This window comes from Macaca fascicularis, chromosome 5 (assembly GCF_037993035.2).
Source record: "Macaca fascicularis isolate 582-1 chromosome 5, T2T-MFA8v1.1".
NCBI lineage: Eukaryota > Metazoa > Chordata > Mammalia > Primates > Cercopithecidae > Macaca > Macaca fascicularis.
This window is the reverse complement of record NC_088379.1, coordinates 159,434,826-159,448,139: the sequence shown is the minus strand read 5'-3', so window position 1 is coordinate 159,448,139 and position 13,314 is coordinate 159,434,826. Positions and strand designations below refer to the sequence as shown.

The window sequence follows — 13,314 nt, the reverse complement described above, 5'->3', positions numbered from 1 at the left end:
GGTTGTTGACTCAGCTGGGATATGTGGGCATTCACCCTTTCTCCTGTCAGGAAAGCAAATGTGATAGCTGGAGCAGCTATCTCCAGCTGGTGACACAGCTTGTCTCACCATCTTAGGACAAGAAGTGACCCTGAAAATCGAAGCCAGTGTTAGGATAATGCAGCAGGGATACAGAAGCAGGCTGGAGTCATTACGAAAACGAGGCTGCTATTCCAATTCTAGACTGCTCACATTTAGATATCTATTACATCATAGAGAAATAAACTTGTATCTTCCTTAAGCTACTGTTATTTTGACTTTTCTATTTTATAGGCAGCTACATTGTTTCTTAACAGATCCAGGGGACTTGCTTTTGAGTGCTTCCAAAAGTGGGTACATATCCATGGCAATTCAGATGGGAGCTCATCAAAGTCTCAGGGCAGGGGAGAGGGTGAAAGAATGGTGAGAAGTTGGCTTTTGTTGAATGGCCCACAGTCCATGTATAGGCAACAATGTGAGGAAGGTATTCACAGGAAAGTCACAAGAAGAAACTTGTAGCTTTTCTGCCAGGGGCATGATGATGAGCTCACAGGAATGGCAAGGGATGGTCTGTAGGTGTTGGCTGGGCTTCTTGATGTTTCCAAGGGGTGGAGCTGACTCTTGGCTGGCTCTTTCTTTTTGAAGAGGTTATAAACTCTCTGCTCTGTTCTCCTTGGAGCTTCTCTTTTGAATCTTAAAACCCTACTTTCTACTTGAAAAATAATATTAAAATAGTTTCTTTCTCCTTAAATTCCTGCTGTAACAATCTTAATTCTTTCCCAGGCAACATGTTTGCCTCTGACTGATGAGGGGAAGGGTCAGGAAGTGGAGGAGAGAAAAACACAAGGATTAATATGCTGGATGTTATCTCACTACAAGTACCTCCACCATGGTGTCTTCTAACACTATGGAAAAATGATTGTTAATATGAAAAAATACTTCTGTTTAATCAAGTCAGAATCAGTGTAGTTTCTGTTGATTAAAAAAATACAAAAGAAAAATATCCATCAAACTTCCTAAGACGTATTGTCCTGTACTGAGCATGCCAAATTTAAGAGAAAATTCTTAAAAGGAGACCCCAAGAATACTGATGTTGCCAAAAAGTATGACATTATCATTTAGTAGATTGTTTTATGAATGAAAACAACTATTTGAATAAAAAGTCTTGGCTATCTACCATCCTCTGGAAAGCTGTTTGCTATGACAATTGCAATTAATAATAATTAGATTATTACTTAATAATAATTGCTTCCAATACCTTTGGTGGCATTAGAAGTGAATGAAGGTACTCTTTTCCTTAGGAATTACTTGTAGGATTTTTCATTTCATTTGTACAAGGTGTGAAGGTGGAGACTTTCACTTACACTGGAGTGTGGCCAAGAGAGGGAATGTTGCAAGAGCAAAATATGATGAATGTCCATGAGAGAGTGGGAGGCTATAGTAGCTACAGGGAAGTAGGATAGAGCAGAAATAATCTCAAGTACTCATATGACTGGGACTATTAGTGAGGAATAAGAAACAAGACTCCCTGAGCAAGCCCGTGACTAAATGAAAGTACCACAGTCCACTTTCACTGGGGTGAGGATATTAGCTCTTCCTTGTCCTCTGCTGGTGTTTGAAAAATTTGATATCCAACTGTTACTAACATAGGCTCAAAATACTGAGAGAAATAGCTAAGGGATGATCCCCAGATACAATGAAAGTAACTCTGTTTTCTTTATTTCTGGGTCCTATCTATGGCAGGTTATCTCCTATCTTATTTTAATAAGATATTAGATCTTTGCATGATTGATTCACTCATTCAACAAACACTTGTTGACATGTCATCCTTCCCTCCTTCCAGCACAGAGGCAGGTTTTTCTCTGTTTTTATTTCTTTTAGTTATTTCAGTTGGGAAATTTGTGTAACTATATACAAAACATATATATATGCACACATTTAAAATTGTTGCTGAATTTTGAAAAATCATTTTGGAAAAATTATGACATAACATACATTACAGGATGTATGTTATACATCCTATATAACATAATATGCAGGAATTATAATGTGGGCCAAACAAGTCATTCTTGATTTTCAGTTGTGCTATAGTTTTAGTTTTACATTTTATCACTTTGTAACATTACAGATCTTGCTAGTTCATTTAATCGAACTTTATTAAATTGTGTAACTGTAAATGGAACTTTCTAAGTGCAAGTCTATTCTAGCCAGCAAAATGTATTTTATCAAGTATAGCAACAGAAGAGTGAGATACATAGGTTAGAAGTCCATATCTATAAAAAATTCTTCTAAGACTTGACATAATTGTAACCTTATATTGGACTATGAACTTAAACTTGGATGTATATATTGTCATTTAGTTGTAACCTTATGTTGGACTATGAACTTAAACTTGGATGTATATATTGTGATTTAGGTAGTGTCATATATTGACACTAACTTGCCTGTCTGTGAACGATTAGAATGCTGAAGGCTTTCACATTTAGACCGTTTTAAAATTGTCCACTACTGAGACTTAAATCAATTTTTAATGATAAGACTGCATTATTGATTAATATGTATAAAGGACAGCTAATGTGTTAGTATTACCCTATCATTTAACTTGAACTATGAAAGAAAAATATAAGATATTCCTTTAAGTACTTTCTGTTCAACACCTTTTAAGAGAGACTTGGATTTGAGGGGGTAATAAAACATTTATTCTAGTGTAACGTCACAGATTTGCAGATAGTTCATTTTAAATCTCTGAGGTCTACACTCATTAACACTGACTTATAAAAAAGAAACATTTCCATTTGCAAGATTCTTGGCAAATAAAGAAAAATATAAATATCACCAGCCACACTTCCCGCCCCACAAGCCTCAGCCATAGGGTAGAAGATATTCATGGACAGAAGCATGCTTTTCAGGGTAAATGTGATTTAGGATTCTTCCTGGATGGTGCATGTGCCTCATAGTTCCCCATTCTTCCATCCTGGAGAGAGCTAGAGGAGTGAATGGAGTGTCTTGGAATTCTCCTAACACAATGGGGGAATGCCTTCGCAGCATCCCTCCCCATCTGTTGTCATGACTTGTACCTGCAGGGCGCTCATTCCACCAGCTACTGCCCACCTGTGCAGAATCCTCATTTCACTTCCCTTCATCAAAGATCCAACTGGTGGATGGAGCTCTAACTTCTCCTGGCTTAATTTTCTTTATCTTAAATAAGGAGACAAATTTAATAAACTGGAACATTCTTCTGGTTTGATTGTGTAGATCAATCAAAATGTGGTCTTTGATATCTTCTGAAATAAAACATACTATTTTATTAAAGGTAGAACAACATACACAGGTGAAAATATTCCAATCAAAGGCTGCTACCAACTTTACTTTTTAAAAAATCCTCGGCCCAATTTTATATAACCATAAGCAGAAATTTCAGAAATATTCTCCTTAGATGATAAAATGAAAAAAGGTTTTTAATGTTACTAACCCTCTAATAAGACTTCTTTTCCTTAAAGGGTTGGTCTGTCCTCATGTCCTGTCCTGTAACCTGTTGTTTTGTTTGTTTGTTGTTTTTTTACCCTCATCTTTTCCGCGATGGTAAATCTGTTCTTTTTTGTCAATGTCCTTGATCTTCCCAGAGCCTGGCAGGTAACCCCACCCTGCCCTCTCCACAGACCTCCTTCCCCTTGCCTTCAGCTCCCTCATCCTCTTCCTCCTTAAGCTGCTCCATTACCAGTAACACATTTTAAATGTGGAGTTGGCTTTTTATAGACAATGGTTAGATTTAATATGTATGATTTATGTTTGAAAAGCAAGCAAGTTGTGGAAAGACTTGGGAATCAAGATTTGTTCTCGTTCTTTGATTGAAATCAATTTTGAAGGGTGGCACATAATACCACATGCAGCCTAAGGAACTTTATATCACGCTAGACTTGGTTTAGTACACAAGGATCAGGATGCTGCTGTCAAAGGCGACATGCTCAAGATTTTGTTCCCCTTGGGATATTTAGGACAGTGTTCAATTTATTTTTCAATAATTGAGGCCTCTTGTTTGTAATATTTTATACTTTCCAAAGAATTTTCATTTATTTTAATTTTTTTTTAATTCTGGTAAAATACACATAGAATTTATTATAACCATTTATAATTATACACATCAGAAGTGCTGTGTATATTCGCATTGTTGCGCAACCAATCCTGAGAATGCTTTTCATCTGCAAAACTGAAACTCTGCACCAACTAAACAATAAACCCCCATTCCTCTTTCCTCCCAGCTCCTGGAAACCACCTGTTTACTTTCTGTCTTTATGAATTTGATTACTCTAGGTTCCTCATATGAGTGGAATTGCATTTATCTTTTTATAGCTAGCCTATTTCACTCAGCATGGTGTCCTCAAGGTCCTCATCCATGTTGTAGCCCATGTCAGAATTTCCTTTCTTTTTAAGGCTGAATAATATTCCATTTTATGTATATACCACATTTTATTCATCCACTCATGTATCAGTGGACACTTGGGGAGCTTCCACCTTTTGACTGTTGTGAATAATGCTGCACTAAACATGGGTGTACAAATATCTCTTTGAGATCTTGCTTTCATTTTTTTGGATATATATCAAGAAGTTGAATTGCTGGATCACATGGTAATTGTACTGTTCATTTTTTGAGGAACTGTCATATTGTATTCCAAAATGGCTGCACCGTTTTCGATTCCCATCAACAGTGCACAAGGGTTCCAATTTTTCCATATCCTCACCAACACTTACTTTATTTTGTTTCGTTTTTGTTTTTGTTTTCAAAAAAGTAGGCCTACAAGATGCCTGAACTGTTTATTTCACCAGCCAGTATTTTTCATTTTCTTCCTGAGGCTGAATTTCAAAACTTTAGAAGTCTACACATACTGCATTTAGACTTTCTCTATCCAGAGAAAGGGGCTGAGAGCAGAAGAGGTCAGGCCCCAGGCCGGTTTTGGATGGGAAAAGTGGCAAAGATTTGTCCGTAACAGTCTGTGTCAGTTTTCTAACAATTAAAATGCCTTTAAGCTCTCCATCATCAAACTTTCCTCTATGGCATCTGTGACAGAAAAACACTCCTCTTTCATATACACGACACCAGCGGGGAGCAGAGGCAAGGGAGTGGGCAGAAAGCAGCGGACATTACACAGGCACAGGCCACATTTTTAATTCATCCAGAAAAAAGGATTTCTGATTTAGTTTAATGGCAAGGAGTTGTATAAAACTATAACATGTTCTGCCTCTTCCTCAAAGTGAGCTGGGCTGAATTTTTGTGATTGGAAGCATTTCTCATAATGGTGAATTAAGCGCTATAAAAAATAAAATCAATCCCATCTCTAAGTAGCATAAGAGCTGCTTCCAGGAACCTAGGGATGCCCACATTCCATACACGCCCTCCCCCAACCCGGACATGGCCAGTTCCTCAGACAGCTACATGGGAAGAATAAAACCCTTCTGTCAACTTTTTTGGGGAGTGAGGGAGAAGTGGTGTTTAGGGGAGATGTGGGATAGATTTTTTTTATTCCTCCCCCACTGCCCCATCCCCCCACCAAAACCTACACACACACACTCAGATGCATCTGCACACCCATTTTAAAGAAAGCTTTTCCTCCCTGTGACTACAGGATCCCAGCATCCAGCCTCCTTCGGGCTGCGAGATGATGCCAATTAACGGCCCAGATCTAACTCATCAACATACTACAGAAGGCTCCTGTGTTACCTCACAAGCTGAGGGGACAGGGGCAAAGAAGTGGACTCTCATGGGGGACTTGCTGTTTGTCTGAAGTCCAATCTACTCAGCAACGTTCTCAGGTCCAGGGGCTGGGAGAGGTTCTGTGGACACTTGTGGCAGACGAACTGATGGTCCTGGCCCATTGTGGTAAGCAGAAAGTGACTGAATGGGGATCAAGCAGCATCTCTCGCAAGGTAGCTGTGGCCTTGGCTTCTAAACGCCTTAGAAAGGCTGGAGTCCAGCACAGCCAGTGAGCCATCTTCTCTGTGAGAGGCTAGGAAGGGAACACGGTGCAAGGAAAACACCAGCCCAATGACACATTGGTCTCGTACAACTGAGCCAAGAGCACCTCTGCCTCTCTTGGAGTCCACAAGGGAGACTGTCTCATTCCCATCACAAAGATGAAGACTTCACTTTGCTGAGGATGCCAAGCTAGTGAGGTGGGAAGGCAGCCAGAGACACTGCAGCCCACCTGTGACGCCGGCTTGGGACACAGAGTATGCCAGAATAAAATTCTACAGTCCTCACTGCAGGAAAGAAACACAGAGTCCTTGCGGAGAGAGGAAGGAGTACAGGTGTCCTGCCCAACATGAGATCAGTGTGAATTCAGTGCCGCCTGCTGAGCAAGGTCCCAATCCTTGATGCTGAAGCCTTTGCTGCCGTTGACAGCTAAGAACGCTGAGGGTAGACACAATGTTGCCATGCTCATACTTGCAGAACTTGCTGACGATAAGTGGCCGGTTCTCATCCACCTCCCACAACTCACCAGCACCTGAATCAGAAGCCGCTATGATACCTCTCTCCTCCCCCAAGTGAGGTCAGTCACTCCAGCCTCCATCTGGGCTCCAGCAGAGCAGAAGCTTTCTTTGGGGATGGCACAGGGGTCCTTAAAAAGGCAGAGGGGGCCGGGCTCGGTGGCTCACGCCTGTAATCCCAGCACTTTTGAGAGGCCGAGGCGGGCGGATCACGAGGTCAGGAGGTTGAGACCATCCTGGGTAACACGGTGAAACCCCGTCTCTACTGAAAAAAAAAATGCAAAAAAATTACCCGGACATAGTGGCGGGCGCCTGTGGTCCCAGCTACTCAGGAGCCTGAGGCAGGAGAATGGCGTGAACCCGGGAGGCGGAGCTTGCAGTGAGCCAAGATCTCGCCACTGCACTCCAGCCTGGGCAACAGAGCGAGACTCCGTCTAAAAAAAAAAAAAACAAAACAGAGGGACCCAGCCCAGCAGTGACCACTGAGACTGGAGGACCCGGAGCAGGAGCAGAAGCCCCCATGGGACCGGTACCGCGCAGATTCCAAATACTTTCCATGAAGGCCGGTGCGTTAGGGGTCGGTAGGGAAGACGGATTTCCTTCGGCATCTCCATGGTTCCAACTCCAACCTGGATTCTGGTCTGGTAGCAACTCCCACGTGCTGCACTGTTTGTTTTTGGTTGTTGTTGTTGTTTTCCCCTTGATAGTAGCCGTCCTAATAGGTATGAGATAGTATCTCATGGTTTTAATTTGCTTTTCCCTGGTGTTTAGTAGTGCTGAGCATATTTGTATGTGCTTATTGTCCATTTGTATGTCTTCTTTGGATAAATCTCTATTCAAGTCCTTTGTCCGTTTTTAAATCATGTTGTTTGGTTTTTTTTAATTGGTAAGTTGTAGGATCTCTTATCTATTCTGGATATTAAACCCTTATCAAATATATGATTTGCAAATATTTTCTTCCATTCATTCGTTGCCATTTCATTCCGTTTATTGTGTCTGTTGGTGCACAATGATTAATTTTTATGTAGTCCAATTTATCTATTTGTACTTTTGTTGTCTGTGCTTTTGGTGTCAGGTACAAGAAATCATGGTCAAATCCAGTGTCATGAAGCTTTTCTCCGATGTTGTCTTCTAAGAGTTCTATAGTTGTAGCTCTTCAAATTTAAGTTTTTAATTCATTTCGAGTTAATTTTTGTATACGGTGGTACTTACGGGTCCAACTTTATTCTTTTGCATGTGGATATCTGTTTTTCCCAACACCATTTGTTGAAAAGACTGTCCTTACCCCATTTACTGGTCTTGGCAGCCTTGTTGAAAATCATTTGACTACATATGGATAATTTATTTCTAGGCTTTCTATTCTGTTTCATTGGTCTATATGTCCCTTTATGCCAGTACCACACTATTTTGATTACTATACCTTTGTAATACGTTTTGGTATCAGGAAGTGTGAACCCTCCGAAGTTGTTCTTTTTAAGATTGTTTTGGCTATTCTGGGTCCCTTGAGATTCCATGTGAATCTTAAGATGGATTTTTTTTTTCCGCTTAAGCAAAAACATTAAGATTTTGATAGGGATTGCATTAAATTTGTAGATCACTTTGGGTAGTACTGACATCAAAGCTGCCATTTTTGGTGATATAGGATCACTCTTGATTTCAGAATTTTTATCCATAGTTGACAAAACGAGATAAGGAAAACAACCATATGTAATGAGTTTCCAGAGATGTGAATATCAAAATATCAAAGAACATTCACTCTGTGTCCTCAGCTCAGGAGTCAGGCTTCTAGTTTCCTTTCTAGAACTCATTCATCTTTTTTACCCCAGCCTGCCTTACTTGTAACAGAACTGGATATGAGCATTCCTGTAAGAGCGCTTACAGAAATTCAACATGTGAAATGTTTTAAGCACCCACACTACTTTCAGTTCCAGAGAAAAAGGACTTTTGAGATGATAAGTGGCAAACAACATGCCCACTCTAAATGTAAACTCCATCCCTTGCTTTCTACAGCAGTAGGCCTTTGCCCCCAAGGAACTTCACATTGTCCATTTCACATTTGATTTTTATTTCTTCCTTTCAGGTTTGAAAATCTGAACCTCCTTGGCAAAGCTAACTTTTAAATATATCATTATGAGAGAGCCTAATTATTTTTTAGAACCTTCATGGTCATTTATTTTTCTTAAGGGCCATTCATTTACCTGTTTCATTCACTTAGATTGAACACCCATCATGATTTTCAAAGTCATTTTGAAATAATGGAAACCCTGCCCAGTCCTTTAAAGGAAAGAGCTTACTTTAACAGATTTTGAGGGGTATCCTAGCAACCAGTCCATAGTGAAATTTATCAATTTCTTAAAGGGAATTTGCACTAAATCCATGAAAAAGACACTTCAATTTTAGTTTCTTAGGTCCATCTTTTCTACATTGTTCCAGGGATTGGACTTGATTAGATATCTTCACTTTTGAGACTTCATTTAATGACCATTGAAAACATAGTTGATGTTCTTCCACTCAGCGTAGCTCCTTTCATGCCATTGGACTCTACCTGACAATAGATAGATGGATACATAGAGAAATATTTCTAAGTTGTATAAGTATCCCAAAACTTAGTGCAAAAATTGAATACATATTTGTGCTTTTTGTTCTTATTTCTGTACATGCAAAAATACAAGGCAAAATCTTGATCCCAAGAAAAGCCAAGGCTTGGAAAGCATATTCATTCATGCCAATCTTGGCTTTGCTGGGTGCTATGAATGAGAGAATATTTATTTGGTCGTGCTTTCAGATATTAGTTGTTTCCAAGCTGCAAATGTTTTAAAAAAATTCTGCACGCAAATCAAAATAAAAATTTTCCCCAGGTATGTAGACAAGTCAAGCATGAAATAGCATAAACAGAGTATATATTCTGCAAGTAGGATTTAAAATTGAGAAGGCTATTAAAATTAAATAGCATTAACAATTCAACTCTAGATAACCCAGGAATAATGCCTGCATAGAAAATTCATATGGGTGAGTGAGACTTATTCTCAGTCTTTTTGCTATCTTGAAAAGCAAAATGAAATTGTTCTGTGCATTGGTCTATGGGATTTAGAATTCATGCATTGTTTACAATACAGTCATTTAGTGTTTGGCTAGATAGAAATGGACATTTGTTTAAGGACATGCAGGTATAAAAAGTATATACTTGTTTTAATTAGTACTATGATAATTTAATTATAGGGAGAGAATTTACATAATTCAGCTGGCTGACTAATGTTTCCTTGATATGTGCTGGTGAAAAAATGAATACTTTAAGCATTTAGTAGCTGATATTTACACTGATAGCCTATTTCTGGCACAATACCCACTAACACAGTTTGAATTTATATAGAATATTTTTCCTTTCAAAATATTAGGTATTTGGCCAGATGCAGTGACTCACACTTGTAATCTCAGCACTTTTGGTGGCCGAGGCAGGCGGATCATTTGAGGTCAGGAGTTTGAGACCAGCCTAACTAACATAGTGAAACCCCACCTCTACTTAAAAAAAAAAAAAAAAAATGACCTGGGCATGGTTGCTCATGCCTGTAGTCCCAGCTACTCAGGAGGCTGAGGCAAGAAAATTGGTTGAACCTGGGAGACAGAGGTTGCAGTGAGCTGAGATCACACCACGGCACTCCAGCCTGGGCGACCTCTGTCTCAAAAAAAAAGAAAAAAAAAAGTATTTAATAAAGATTTGTTTTGTTTATTTCACCATACTAATTATTCTTTACCGTCTTTTTATCTAAATGTACTCTGAATTATTTAAAATTTTATTCTTTCAGTTATTCTTTGAGCTCTTTTAATATTACTTTTGCTTTTTTCATCATGTTTGCTTATTTTTTATTTGTTGCATCTATTTTTAACTAGTTAGTTTGAAAAGATTATTGTTCTTAAACATTTGATCCTTAGCTCATTGAATCCTGCTTTATTTGTTTTCCTTTATCTTTGGTTTCCTGAAAGGAGTCAGGTTATTATTAGTTTTTGTTGGCCACAAGGAAGTCTGAGGGGGTGACAGCAGCAGCAAGGGCTCACACCAGGGAGGTGGGAAATGTTGGAACCCATCCACTTCCCTGGTATGGTCCTTCTCCTTTGACTTCTCTCATCCCCAAGGCCATCAGTGTTGATTCTCCAAAGAATCTTAGCCAGTGCCATTTAAGCATCCCCCACAGGCTAAGAAGGCTTTACAAGGCAAAATTGTCTTATTTATTCAAACAGCACACTTGGATTCCTATCACCTTAGGCAGTCCTCAATTCACAACTCCCAGAACAGCAATTACTGACTGAATAGCTGTATGCTGACTTTATGCCCTATATCTGCTGTAAATTGGTTGTTTGGAACTCAGGAAGCATTTTCCAGAAACATTCCCATTCTTGTGTCTGGGTTCCTAGGTCAGTTGGCAAAAGCCCAGAGAATCTAAACCAGTCTGATTCTTCCCCTTTTTTCTTTTATTAAAAAAAAAAAAAAAAAAAAAAAAAAAAAAAAAAAAATCTTAGCATACTGAAGTCTTTTCTGTATATATTTACAACAATCCCAAGGAATTGGGTTTTTATTGAGTAAGTTTTAAGCCACTCCTTCCAGGGTTAAATGAGGTAATGGGAGAACTAGACAGGGATGGCAAAAATGAGCACAAAATGTGAGCTGCAGTCTCAGATGGCTGTTCCTGGAGCAAATGTGACAACTGGAGAGTAATTCCAGCACAGGGGACTGAGGACAGTGGAGGCAGAGATAAGCACAAACACTTGCTGAGTGAAACTATCAAATATGTGGGGCACTTGGGATGGTAGTATGGACACAGAGACCAACGCATGTCTGTGTTTTATCTTCAGCAATGCTAAACAGATTTATGGGCACCTCACTAAAATGGACTATGTGGGAGATCCTCAAGGGATTCCAGAGAGTAAGAGATGTCAAATGGAAATTCATGGTATAGAACTTATCATTACTAATGGTTTTACTCTCAATCTTGATGACCTCCAAACGGTTTTTACTTAAGATCTTAAATTTCTCAATCTGCAGCTCTCTACTGCCACCATGGTGGCAGGCATTCAGCCACTGAACTGGAGAACTGAATACTGAAAGAAGCCAAGACTAGCACAGTGGTGTTGTAATACCCTTAATTAAAAGAGAAAAGCATTAAATTACATTAAAAACAAAATCGTGGGCTTTTGTTTTGTTTTGTTTTGTTTTTCGTTTTCTTGAATGCTGATGATTAAGGAAAGGAAAGTCTAATTAGAGGAGGATAGAGAGATTTGGAATGGGACTTGTGGCTGCTTTCAAGTGCTTTGAAAGTTGGTGGCATTGATTCCTTTTGAACTTTTTTCTTTTCAATGTTTTTCTGTGTGAGTCTGGATTGTTGCCCTCCAACCCTCCTGCTCTTCCCTCACCACACACACAATCTTTTAGTTTGGCTCACAAATGAAACAAAAATGGAACAATAAATGAGAAACAAGAAAGGTGGATTCCTGAGATAAAGTATCAGAGAGGAAGAAAGTGAAAGGGATCAAAGGAGATATTGAGGGGGAAGATTTCTCAAAGCAGAACTGAGAGAGTAAGGAGAGAGACAGAAAAGGAGATGAGAGCAAGGGAGAGAAGAAAGCAAGGGACAAAGGGAAAGAGTAAGGCAGGGAGAAAAAGGGGGAGAGAGAGGTGCAGAAATAGCGCAGCAGATTCAGTGAGGATCTGATGTTAGCAATTTCAGATGGGGCAGAGAAACTTTTGATCTCACAGTTCTTTTAGCTAGTGCTGTGGACCTGCAAGTGCTTGGTTGAGATCAAAGAAACCTGGAATCAGAACAGCTTAAGGACTTCGTTCTTATCTCTGGCTTCACATTAGATCCACCCAGGGAGTTTTAAAAGCCACATAGACCTGCCTCACCTCCCAGAAACAGGGACCAATTGACCTGGGGAGTGGCTCGGACACCAATATTTTTTAAAGTTAACTGGGTGGTTGTAATGCCCAGTCATGGTTGAGACCCTAGGCAGGTCTGCAGACATTGAGGCAGTACAAAACCGGCTTTGTGTGCTTGTGGGATGCTGTTTGTAAGCTAGTTGTCACCCTGAGGAGCTTGTCTACATCTGAGTACTTTTAAAAGACTAGCTATTCTAACAAAAGAGGACCCCTGGGGTGCTCTCCTGTGCTGAACTATTTCTAAGGAGTATGGGCTCCACAAAAGCCGTGGATAACCTGAAAAAATATAGCATCTATGATAATTATCAAATAGGTTCTTTCAACCATATTATTCTTACATTATAAATCCTTTCATTCTTTTTTTTTCCTGACACAGAGTCTCACTGTTGGCCAGGCTCCCAGGCTAGAGTGCAGTGGTGTGAACACAGCTCACTGCAACCTCAAACACCCAGGCTCAAGCATTTCTCCCACCTCAGCCTCCCATGTAGCTGGGACTACAGGTGTGTGCCAACATGCCCAGATAGTGTGGTTTGTTTGTTTGTTTTTTGTAGAGACAGTCTCATTATATATTGTATTACCCAGGCTGGTCTTGGACTTCTAGGCTCAAATGATCCTCCTGCCTCAGTCTCCCAAAGTGTTGAGATTACAGGCATGAACCATCACGCCTGGCCAAAATATTTCTTTGTAAAATAACTTGTTCCTAGTCCCCTTTTTGGTGGCTCTTCTGCTGCTCAGATATACAAAGAAAGAAAGCTCTTTTGCTTCAAACTGTCAATTAATATAGGCAAATTTCTCAAACATTAAAGAATTTTGCAGCTGGTCAATAAAAAAATTACTACAGCTGGATTTTTAAAGCAGGGGCCAAGAAATTTGAAAGAAAAGAT

The 13,314-nt window shown here is 39.6% G+C and overlaps 1 pseudogene; it reads right to left on the bottom strand.

Moving 5' to 3' along the window:
- Positions 1-5,798: 5,798 nt before the first annotated feature.
- Positions 5,799-7,115, bottom strand: LOC102146561 (methylosome protein WDR77 pseudogene; annotated as a pseudogene).
- Between the last annotated feature and the right edge of the window lie 6,199 nt (positions 7,116-13,314).